Here is a 12,929-nt window from a genome sequence, read left to right as displayed (position 1 = left end):
TATTTTAGAGTAGAATTTTTTATTGGAAAACGTCCAAAACTAAATAAAAGTAATATACGTAGGGATAATATACTCAATTGTTTTCAGGCGTAGTTTTCAGATTAGAATCTCGGCAAAACTGAACAAATTAATCTGTTGGAGAATGTATTTATGGCAGCTGAAAATTAGATGTAGATACAGAACTTGAATCAATGTTTGGGGAATTTATCGCTTGATCAAAGACGGTTTCATGAAAACAATCAAACTAATGCCAGTAGAACCTCAGTGAATTACATATAAAAAGTACGTGTTCACTAAAATTCTTCTTGGCACATAATAGCCGGAAATTCTGCGCAAATTGCTTCATTTTTTTTTTCATGGATAATGGCTGATAAAAGGCGTGAAGAAGACGAAAATAAGAGTAGAATAGTTATGGCCTTAACTTCAAACGATTGCAACGTTGACATAAGCGATAAAACAAAGTGCGGACGTGCTTGCCATTAAAATCTTAAGAATTATATTAGAAAGGTGTTTAGTCTTCAATTATATCTTAGCGCAATTTTAGTGAAATCTTTTTAAACGCATTTTTTCAAAATAATTATGAATCTAAATGTATCAACACAAAAGGGCTAAGGGCTTTTTTTAATAATAATTTACATTCAGAATAACATTACAACATTAAAAGAAAAATTCTTTTTTGTGAAATTACATATTTATCAAATTATCGGTACAAATTGAAGACTAAAAAACTGTGATTAAAATACCCTTAAATTTAAATGAAATACATTGTTATAAGAATTCAAAATTCCACATTCTATATGGCTATACGTTCTTCTTATAAGACTTGATTATTCCATTTCTACTTCTAATAACGGTGTGCCTAAAACTCAAAAAAAACAAACAAACACCAAGCTGGAATGTCCTTCTTTTAACTTTGCAATATAAAGAGATCTCCACTCCTTTGAGTTATTTAGCACTTCTTTTCTGTTCTCCTGCTATTTCCCTCTGATCCACAAATTCATATCCTGTCCTACTAAATTCTGCATGTACCAAAATCGAGAAATATCCACTACAATTTGAGTCATGAAGCATCATAACAAAGTTCATTTACATAAAGTATTGAGTTTTGGGGTAATAACTTTTGCATTCGCGCAAATATATAGACCGACTTTTAATAATCCGTCCTACATATTTGGTCTCGCACACCTACAATTTCGATGATAAATCTTTGTTATCAAATTTTTACTTTATAACTCTGTATTATTTTTGAGTTATCGTGATTCATTGCACACGGACATATAGATTTCCATTCAATGGATTTCGTCCACATTTTTATAGATTTGATGCATCTTAGTGTTGTTTTTTCAAGTGCTTTTCATTCTTGGGGGGCTATTATTATTCTGCTATTTAGTTTCCAAAATGGGTCTGTGTTATTTTAGGACATTCACTTTATCCTTTTCCAACAGTTAAAAGAAGATATATCATTTCTGAAACGAGTTGCAACTCTGAATGTCCTTTTTTTAATGTTTTAATTATCTTGAAGATATTCAAAATGTACTGTAATGTGGGTGTTATGATTTCTTATTTGCATCTTAAATTTTATCAACTATTTATCTTTTTTCTGCCCTCAGTTAAAGAACAGTTTCTCCTTAACAACGTGGCAAGAATGCTCACAATTTACTTTTTTAAACCTTGTGTGTGTGTGTGTGTGCGCATGTGTGTGCGTGCGTGTGCGTGCATGTTGGCGCTCCACAAGCCAACGTATCAGTTTGAATTAGCTCTACAGTTTGAATTAGAAAATACGTTGGCGCTCTACAAGCAAGCCAGCGTATCAGTTTGAATTAGAAAACCAAACTCGTCACAGATGTATTTTGGAGTTTGGAAATGTGCACATCGGAATGATATTTTTTTTTTGAAAATTCAATTAATTAAAATTAAGTCAAACTTAGCATTGCTCTTCTGGAGATATTAATGTACAATTTTCACACAGTTTCAAAATTGTCCTTTTTATGATACCAATTTAATAGTCTTGAAACTTTTTCTTACATTTTGTATTTTTTGTGCCTAATATTGAATAGTAGGCTACATCGTTATCTTGAAATTAAAACCATGTTTGTTGTTTTGAAACGGTTTTAGATGTATGGTTTTGCTTCCATTTTCATCCTGGAATTCCTGAAGGTAAACTCGGTAAGATTGCGGGATTTCCTGAAGTTTCGTATTTATGGAGAAAGATGGGACTCTATCTGAATTCAAAATACTAATAACATGCCATGATGCTACAATTGCTCAAGAAGCACTTTGCGCTGTTGTTATATAAGTCATAACATATTTTTAGCATGTGATTGACGAATATGGAATGCACATTAAATAAATGATGTGAATAATTAAAGTTCTGTTTTCCTAATTTATGTCTTTTGTGCGCTACTTTTGCACATGGTGCTCAAAATTTTAATTATTTATTTTTATTGCTGATATCTTTTCCCCGTGACTCAATTAACATATGTACCAAGTTTCAACAAAATAAATCCATCAGAACAATCTCTATATAAATATGAGTAGGATTACTTTAATTATAACCCCTGCCTTTATAGGCTGATTATTTTATGTTTAAACTGCGTATGGGTCATTTGACCTGCATGATATAAAAAATCATTCGAAGCTCCTCATAGTGCAAATCATAACACCGAGAGTTGCTAAATTTACTGCATAGTTATTATATGGGTATTATATATCCATTAAGAAAGGACTTTAAAAAAAATTCAAACTATGTTTTTACTGAAAAAATTATCGAAATTTTAATGCCTTTGTTGGATAAAAATATTTGTTGCCTATACTGTTGGATAAAAATGATTTTATATCACTTGAGTGTTTTTAAAAAAATTGTAAATATTTTTTATAAATATTTTATTTTACGAAATGTATTTTTCATTATTTTCTGTACTACATTTATAAATATATGTGCTATGACTATTAACTGTTTATTTTTTTATTGGCATCGTATCGCAATATAATAAGACGAATATGCAAACAAACTAATCAAGACATAGACATAATGATGGTATAATGCTTTCGGAAAGGGGCTCGAATTTTTTTTACATTTTCTTTTTTTCATTTTTACCTTTTGACTTCATATTATTTCTTTTTAATACAGACCCTCACTGCACCTAATTCAGAAATGTGCATCTGTTAGACTCTATAGTCAGAAAGATATAACTTACAAATTTTCTAATTAGTAAAGTATCAAGAATGTAAAAAAAAAACTTTAATGAGTCTGGATTTAAATTGACGGCATCGTTAATATCTATTACTAACGAAATTTAATTGAAGACTGCATTATTTAACTTACATCTATATATCTTTTTTTTTTCTAAAAGTATTAATTTGCTAAAATTCGAATACATCCATAGCATTTCTTGAAGATAGAAGCCATCATGAAAGTAATCTCGGCCCTCATTATACTTCCATGAAATAAACTTGAATTGCAATAGTAGAGAGAAGAGAATTCAGATTCAAGGAGTATCAAAAGATTCTTCTGTCTAGACTGGCAAATGACAATTTTTCACAGTTTCCAAAGCAAAATTTTCATTCATATATTTTGCAGACTTTATTTAGCTAAATTAAATCCCATGAAAGATTCTGCCATAGCTTTAGCAACGATATTGTATAGAATCTTAGTTTCCCATTAAAGTCTGATATTTTGAAATCATTTACCTTACCTTTTTTCTTTCGGAAGTTCCATTTGTAAAATTCTTGTTTTACTTTAATTTAATTAATTTCTTCGTAGAAGAAAGAAATCCTTACTTTTTACTTCCTTGTGCACAAAGTATGTAAAGTGCTGCAATCAAAACAATTCAAACCCGTGCTTTTGATGAATCGACACATCGCAGATTCCCCCCCTCCCCAAGTACGAAAACTATGTTTCGGAATTATGTCTGTTTGTCACTCTCTTTATTTATGAGCACGATAACTCTAAAATTCTTTGAGCTAGATGAATGAACTTTACACTTGGAGCCAGCTTTATTCAGAAGAAGCTTATCCGTCAGGTTTCAGGATAACTTCCAAACTTTCTTTATAGAATAACTTCCAAACGAAATGAACTAATTGGATAGGATTTGATAGAGAGATTTAGCCTCTAAAGTGTAGCTAGACATCAAATCCGGTACTAAACCCGACAAGGGTTTGATAGTCTGTCGGTCTGTTCTTTTGTATAGATGTAAACACGGAATTCAAAAACGTAACCAATTAGTCATATGGAATTTTCTTTGGACATTTTCGAAGGTTTCAAAACAGCGTCGACTGTTTCATAAGGGCTTCAGAGCTGCATCACGCATATTTTTTTTCACCTTGTTGCTTCATTTTTTTAAAAAATCTAATTTTTGTTTTAGATCAAATTTTTATTACTTTTTTACTCTAAGAGTACAATGATCAAGGAAAAAAATCAATAAAATTTGGAAAATAAGGCAGGGATTGAATCAATAAGTAAGACAAACGCAGGTATTAGTAGATCTGTGAGTAATTCATGAAAGCTCCCAGGGTTCGCAATTGATTCAATGAGTAAAAACAAGAGCGACAATTCAGAAACGCTAGAGCTGCAATCAGATCAGACCCAGCTACGAACGCAGCAAATTAATGACATTTCATTTTTTCTTTCATCAGAAATTCTCATTCGTTCTCTCAGTGTATTAATATTATTATTTTCCTAACATCTTATTGGCCGTGATGTCTTTTTCAATTCGTTTCGATCCTTATTGACTGGATAGAAATGCGTTTATTCTATTGGCTATTCATTTTCTTTTGTTAAATTTTTCTCTTCAGAAAAAAGTGTGTAGATAATTTTCAAAATTATTTTCATTCAGACATTTCTGTAAGGAGGTATCCATTATTATTAATTACTACATGCAATTATTAGGAATCGTTTACCCGAAACTTTCTCGCATGTTCCATAATAATTCTATTTATGTATTATTATATATGAATATTAACTATTAAACAGCCTATTAGATTGAGATATTCTACTTATTTTTTTGGGGGGGAGGGAGGATTATTGCTAACTAAGAAACTAGGTAACACAGATAATCGAATGTGTATTTGGGATGCTTTTAAACAATTAAAGCAAAACTTAACACATAACTACAATTTTAGTCATATAATAATATACAAAGCTTCATATAATTCATATATTTAAATCAATCCGTTTATGGTTTATCGCGTTTGCGTGTTTGTGAAAGTACAGACCGACAGACGGACAACTACTTGAAAGATTTGTTCCAAACCTGATATCCATCTACACTTTAGATATTAAATGTCTGTGTCAGTTTTTTTCCATTTTACCTTCTTCGTTTTGTAATTATCATGTTAAATTATATTCGAACAATCAGAGAGACAGATTTCTTTCGAATGTATTTCATTCAAAATTTGATAGAAATCTATGACTTTGGAGTAGAGAATATAAATCAAATTTTATCTGTCTTGATCAAAGTGTTTTTGAGTTATATTATTGATAAACAGACAGATATGATACGAAGAATGCGATTCCTAGATTTTAAATATTTTGACGATTACAATACTTACTCTTTGCAAACTTCATATACTAGAAACTAAAAAGCGATGAATGTTACAGATCAATCATTGAAAATTTTATACCTTTTTGGATGAGTATTAATTTTCTGTTGACAAAACTACAAGAAATTTGTATCATGTACTGGCTTTTTAATATTTCTAAAAGGGAACAGACTTTATATCTGGCTTTGAATTAAAAAATTTTAAGCTTATTATGAGTAATAGATTATGCTGAAAGTGGTACTGCGTTTTACTGAAGTAATAATCACCTGGCAAATAACTTTTGTATCATTTCGAATTTCCGAGTTGTCGAGCTGCCACTGGTTAAAAGGTATATATGCGTCATTACTGCTGGTGAATTCTGGTTTCATATATTAAAATCAATGCATAAGTTGTGTCTCTTAAGTAGTTGTTCGGATTTTTATAGTATTTTTGCTTTACAATGGCAAGAAATTCCACTTGTAAGCAATAGCCTCTCAAAGGGACAATATTATATCGGTTGACAACATCTACTGAATGCTCGAGATTAGTTCTTTGAGTACATGTGATCTTGCAGATAGACGAACTATCTGTTCTTCAAAATCAAATTGATTATGACATTTAGCTTTTTGGATCCTCACAGGACATATATAACCAAATGTAGTTAAAATTCATCATCCGATGGTTAAGGGCACACTTACTAGAATTGGCTTTGAGGCCCGAATAATGAAATTTGACTTTCTGGAATATATTAATAGATTATCGAGTATTTAAATTAATAGCAGACAACTTGAAGCTTCAGCGTCTACACCTGTCGTGAGCTTGACGATCTTATGCATCTAACTCTGAATGACTAGAAAAAGTAGTATGTTTTGATGAGTCTCGTTTTCAGTTGCAAAAACCAATGGTCAAATTTAATTCTGCAAGTAGACTCTATAAGGCTACGTTAAAATCTGCGAGCAAAATATTCTGATAAAATACTTAAAAGATATTTGATGATGATCCCCTAATAGTGTGAGAAACATTCTTTTAGCATGAATTGCATTCTCTGGCCAAACTCAAATAGTAATCGACAAGCAATCGGTACGTTCAGCTGCGTAGAAATTAGCAGCTTCTTTGTAAATTTTGTCTTCCCAAATGCGAATGACATTTTGCAAAATGGTACTGTTGCTCGTTGTTTGGACGATATCTTTTGTAAACTGCTTAGAAATTCCAACATGATATTGCATCCATGTTACAATAAGTTGCTAAACATGTCAAACTCAAAGAAGATCAACATGACAATAATTGAATATTCTAGAATTTATGCACTTCAGCATATAATTAATATCCATGATAATTTTCAAGTTAAAGTGAGAGATAAAAAGTCTGACATACATTTAAAATGGTATTTTATATAGACAGTAGATATACTTGATGACTGGTTTCAAGAAAATTCTGTAACATAAGCCGATGATATTAATCGGCCAAATTCTGCCAGTTCTGATGGCTGAAAGTTTTCGAACATATTGTTTAATAATGAGCGAATGGCTTTATATACTAATTAGACTTGAGATGTAACATTTTCGGGAAATAAAATCGAAAATCGACAGACAGCCTTATAACGTAAATTCCTTAATCCAGATAACACACGAGTGACAATGTGTATTAGCTGGAAATTGTCAAGCACTCGTAAGACTAAATAATCTCATTAAGCTGAAATTAATTTAGATAATAACTTACCATGAATTGAAAACTTTAACTAGTTTAAATAATCCACTTTCGCCAGAATAAATCCACATTCTGAATTACGTCGGATTACGAACGAATAATGCAAAGCTGAAAATGAGTGGCGCTCTTAGTGATTGAAATTATATAACGCCAAAATCCTAATAAATGCGAATAAACTAGTATTACTCAAATAAATAAGGATAATCGACACGATCCGAGAATAACGAGGGTTAAACAATGAATAAATGTAATTTACTAGCTCTTATTTTTATAAATAGGCTTACATAAATTAATCCTATGAAAAAAAAAATACGATCCTAAAATAAATGTCCTAAAATTATATAATTCTTATCGTTTATCTATGTATTTTAACTGCTTTATTTTCATACTAGCCGCCTTTGGCGACCAGCCGGTTCGCCAATCTTAATGCACGTTAAAATTTTAATAATTAAATATTTTATGGCACTCACATTTTAATTGCTTCTTCATTAAAATATTTTAAAACTTCAAATTTTAATAGATTCTTCATTAAAATATTTTAAAACTTCAAATTTTAATAGTCATATAATTCACTCGTTATAAATAAAGACCTTCAGCCATAACAAAATATGTATCTCTCTAATTTTCTGTTAGCTCCCGTAGAATTTACGCTTTAAATTAAAGTGGAAATGATTAAACTGCAATAAATATAATAATATTTTTTTTTACTGAAACGAAGCATTTTTTTAAAATATGAGTACTGAAAACAGAGTCGCTGAGTATTTAAACCTTATGGACACTAAAGAATATTTTTCTTAATTTATATAATATCTCAAGAAGTTTTCAACAAAATTTTCTCAGATTCATCATGAACAGATCGATTAATTAACAATGTTTAGTTTTAAATGCATCAAACACTAAAAAAATAAACATAATCGTTTGAAATAATCTGTCGAAAACATATTAAGCCTTCAAATTGAAATCCGTTCCGTATCCGTATCCGAAAATTTCTTAAGCCTATCCTCTCTAGGGTGGGGAAAAAAAACTAAAGCCTCACTCATTTGGCGGTGGAGAAATGAAAAGATTTTTTTGGCGGGAAATTTAGTTTTTAATTAATAATTAAAATTATAATTAAAAATTCAAAAAAGTGACCCCAAGTGCACTTTCCCGACCTCCAAGGTATGCATGTGCCAAATTTGATAGCTGTAGGTCGAACGCTCTGGCCTGTAGAGCGCCAACACACACACGCACAAACAGACACGCATTGAGCTTTATATAAGTATAGATATATAACAATACATGATTTTTCATATATATCTATATAACTATACATGATCTTATAAATTTTTAAAACAGAATTAAGTTTCTACTCTACTACTCTACTGGATAGCGCAAAGAGGCTAAAGAGCTCTTGTGTTAAAAAAAATAAAATGCAAACTAACTAAGAAATCAACCAATGCCTTAAAAATACATACTAAATGAATATTCATTTTAGGTCAATGATTATCAAAATCAACACAATGTACAGAATCAATTAAAATAACTCTTTAAACTGGAAATAATTTTAATCAAGCGCTTTTAATATCACTTTTAGATAGTAACAATTTCTATGTAGGTTCCCAAACGATGTCTAAAATTTTGGTTAGAGTGTTTTTATTTTTTCTAAGTTAAGCGAAATACTTATAAGCGAGATATATTTTTAATACAAATTTACTGGAATCGATAATTGACATTTTTTAATGACTTAGATTTTCCAGATTATCTAAAATGAACCGCAGTGAAGTGAAATTTGGCAATAGATTATTAAATGTTCTGTTTTGTATTAGAACCCAAATGTTCCAAGCTAATAGCAGTAACCTCCTCACAACCCAGACTTTCTTACCAGAGGGTCGCGGATTTGAAGCCTGCTTGACAAAACCTCTTGTCTTATGAGTTGAATATGCTACCCTGTGGTGAGATATGAAAATCCAAAAAGGATGAGTGCTGACTCAGATGTCATTTTATTATGACTCAGATTGAGGTCTATTCTAAAGAAGTCTTTGTGTAAACGGAATTTGATTTAATTAAACCCTTAGATGTTTAATACTGATGGATTGAGAGTATTCATACAACTTCAAAAACTATTATCTACAAAAAATGCTATGTATAATACAAATAATCTGATTTGAATTCAGATTATTTGTATTCTTAAAATTGATTGTTTTCGGTTGATTATCCAGTTTTCGAGGTTTTACATATAATTTTAACTTAAACTGCTGTTAGAGCACTTCTTCAATTTTAAATCAGATTACCCTTCAGAAACGGGTATCATTTTTTTTAACTGTTTAAAGTTCATCAACTTTATCCTTTTTTTTGTTTCCTGTGTCAGGAATTTTTTAAAGACGCTATAAATATTTTATTTTATCATGAAGTATAATGCTGTCATTTAAAAATTCTTCATCTCTTATTTTGTCGGATTTTTTTTTTATATTTAACCATATTCTAAAAAATAATTATTTTCTACTTATTTGAAACTAGTATTCACCATATCTTTAACCCCCAAGTTTTATGATCTTTTTTTTTTCGTTTCCATGCTTCACAGTCTACACGCATTCGAAATGAATTTAAATCAAATTTACTTCTAGTTCAAATCAGTTAGTTCTTATTTAGTACAAATTTAAGAAAAAAGACTTACGTAAGTTCTGTATGCGTACTCACAGTCTCCTTTTTATCTACCATCTCCATTAAATATGCTATTATTATATGTTTATGCATATTTAGGTGCTTATGCTTATGAATTTTTATGCTTACTTTCTGTTAAATATGCGCAATTGCTTGATAATGAAATTACTGAAAAAAGCTTCAAAACGTGTCCGAGAATTGAACAGATTCCGTAATAATTACGAAGGAATAAAAAACATTACCTTTAAAGATACATTGCCAGCATTCTTTACTATAAAACCTTTTTTCAAATACATTTATATTTATTTAAGCAAGCGAATTTCTATTACCTCTTTTTCTATTTAATTTCGTAAATTCGTAAAAATTATATTTTTTTGGCAACCACAAAAGTTATTCAGAATTTTTAAATGGATAAAATAGCAATGCGTGTAAAGCAATTTTTGCAAATATGCTCCTTTGGTATAGCTTCAAAGTTAAATGAATAATGTTTCGACAGCTCTGACTCAAATTTGATAACGATCGTCAATTTTGATGTGACGATCTAATTTCATGCATTTAGCGCTTTGCATTTTTCAGCAATCAGATTCTCAGAATGATACTTTATAATTATAAAAAAAATGGCTTTTTTGGATTTATCATATTTCAATATTTTAACAATACAAACTTGAGATCGAATACTTTAGATTTAATTCAGATTACAACGCATTGTAGTAGATATAGAGTTATATAGAGCAAAAAATAAGAGTGTTTTAAAACTTAAAACAAAACCAAATAATTATTCCAAATTCCGTAAAAATATTTAAAAATATCTCTTAAATTCTTTTATGGGATAAATTAGTTATTTACTAAAATATTAAACATCAAATTGATCAGATGAAAAAAAAAACAACTAATAAATTTAATACAGTATGTAAATCGGTTACAATGAAGTTCCAATACCGACATCTTCAACTTAAAATCATCCATTAGAGAATCTTGTTTGAAATAATAAGAAGACATGACATTCCCTATGTTTGATACACCAATTGGCATGATAAAGTAAGAATTAATTTTGAACAGAAATTCATTGTAATTAATATAATATATGAAAATTTTAAACAATTGCATAAAAATTAAAAATAATTACTCAAAATTCTTTCACAACGTTAAATACTTATTTTTTAGATAGGAAATCCAATCATAATTAAGTTAATTAAGATATAGACCCTTTTGGATGATAGAATTTATTCCTACTGTTATAAAAGATATATATAATTTATAATAAAAAATGCGAATAATGGGCAGAAAAATATTCCAATGGCTCATTGGTGTTATATAATGCAATAAAATGTTCTTAAGAAGTAGGGAAACGTGTATATTAAAAGATTATAGAAAATTAAAAAAATGAATCAATTCTTTGGGATCGCTATTTGTTAAGAATTGCAATGAAAATATCTCATTCATTGATACTTTCTAAATTAAAAATTAATTTGTTAAATAACGAATATGAAAAAAAATATATGTAAGATAATATAAAGTAAATGTTTAATATAACTATTAAAATATAAAATGGAGGAAGCAAACAAATTTTTCTCAAAACCTCTTAACTAACGAGTCCAAAAGTGAAATTATTCCTTCTAATAAGTAAATATTAAGAGATGAATGTTTCAATATTTGGATATACTCATTAAAAATATAAAGCAAAGTGAAAAATTCAAAGTCAGTTGGAGGAGAAATAATAGTGGTGCAGTAACATGAAAAAATAATAAAAAACAGTTTTTGAAACAAACATTTCGAAAAATTATTTCAATTCATGCCCTTAAAGATTGGCAAATCTTCTATTCTTTATTTTATTCTAATCATGTTAATTAAAAAAAAATGATTGAAGATCGAATCGAAAATCGAAGAACTGAAAAAAATGAAATGGAAATGGAAATAAAAAATTTAGGAAAATGTTAAATTAATCAATAACATATAATAAATATAAGGTAGAAAAACTGATAAAATATTTCTTTCGTTTTTTCAAATCCTGGCAGTTAAAAAATAGATAACTAAAAATTCATCAAAGTTATTTTATGCTTTGGCGACCAAATTCTTCGGAGAACCATTAAGAAAATTTTACACTAATCAATGATATTTCATATCGAACAATTATAAATTAACAAATAAATAAAACATTTCCAAACAATTTTTTAAACAAAATCACTTATAACAAACACTCTTCGGTAAATAGAATTCACCAGTCTTTAAGTAGAATTGCAAATGAAAGAAAAGGGCAGGGAAAGAAAGGGTAACTTAAAAAAAGTGGCAATAAATATTCATTGAATTCAAAAATTGAAATTAAATAATTATTAAAATTAAATTTAGAAACTATAGTTTTGTTATTATTCTTAAAAATAGCTAAATAAATATACTATTTAAAAATGTCTTTTAATATTAATTAACCAAAACGATTACAATTCAATGCAATTAAAAATCAATATATTGAATTGAATGCAAATCATGCAATTTCATGAATCAGTGACTTATCAAATGATCATTTTTCTTTTGATCTCAAACTTTGAGAAACTTTTCTTACCTGCCTTTCGTTCCTAATTTCCTTTCCAAGTCCAACTCATTGAAACCATTCAAAACAATCTACCAACTATTCTTTGTGTTCAGTGGAAGCAATTATCCTTCATCGCTAATAAAGAGCCGAATCGGGAACAATTTAATTTCCTCCAGAACCTCTCGAGGGTTGCTAAACCACCTCGCGGCAAACTTCTCCAGAACTTCGCGGAGCGAGCGGACTGAAATGTCACGAAGACCACGATTCGCACTTTTCTGCTACCCTTCACCAAACGATTCTATGTTGGAGGCAGCTTTTACCCTGCTCAACTCCTACCCCCTCCATTCCTTGACGCATGCGCCGCGAGTAGTAGAAACTAAATCCCGCCAGTCTGATATTTCAGAAATTCGATTATGGAATGTTTTACCTTTAAGATGATTTTATTCTAAAACGAGAACCTGGAGGGTGTGGAAGAAAGTAGAAAAATGTAAGTATTTTTGCGGTGAAAGGAAAAATAAATATCATGAGATACATG

The 12,929-nt window shown here is 29.5% G+C and overlaps 1 protein-coding gene across 1 annotated transcript in view; it reads right to left on the bottom strand.

The window, feature by feature from the left end:
• LOC129985318 (chaoptin-like) overlaps positions 1 to 12,647 on the bottom strand; it is a 66,935-nt gene extending 54,288 nt beyond the window's left edge. The window contains exon 1 of the mRNA XM_056095303.1: positions 12,425 to 12,647. The gene's annotated coding sequence lies outside the window, so the exon portion shown is untranslated. The remainder of the gene's footprint in view (positions 1 to 12,424) is intronic.
• Between the last annotated feature and the right edge of the window lie 282 nt (positions 12,648 to 12,929).

Source organism: Argiope bruennichi, chromosome 9 (genome assembly GCF_947563725.1).
Source record: "Argiope bruennichi chromosome 9, qqArgBrue1.1, whole genome shotgun sequence".
Classification (NCBI taxonomy): Eukaryota; Metazoa; Arthropoda; class Arachnida; order Araneae; family Araneidae; genus Argiope; species Argiope bruennichi.
Note: the sequence above shows the minus strand (reverse complement) of the source record. Positions and strands in the feature narration are given on the sequence as shown.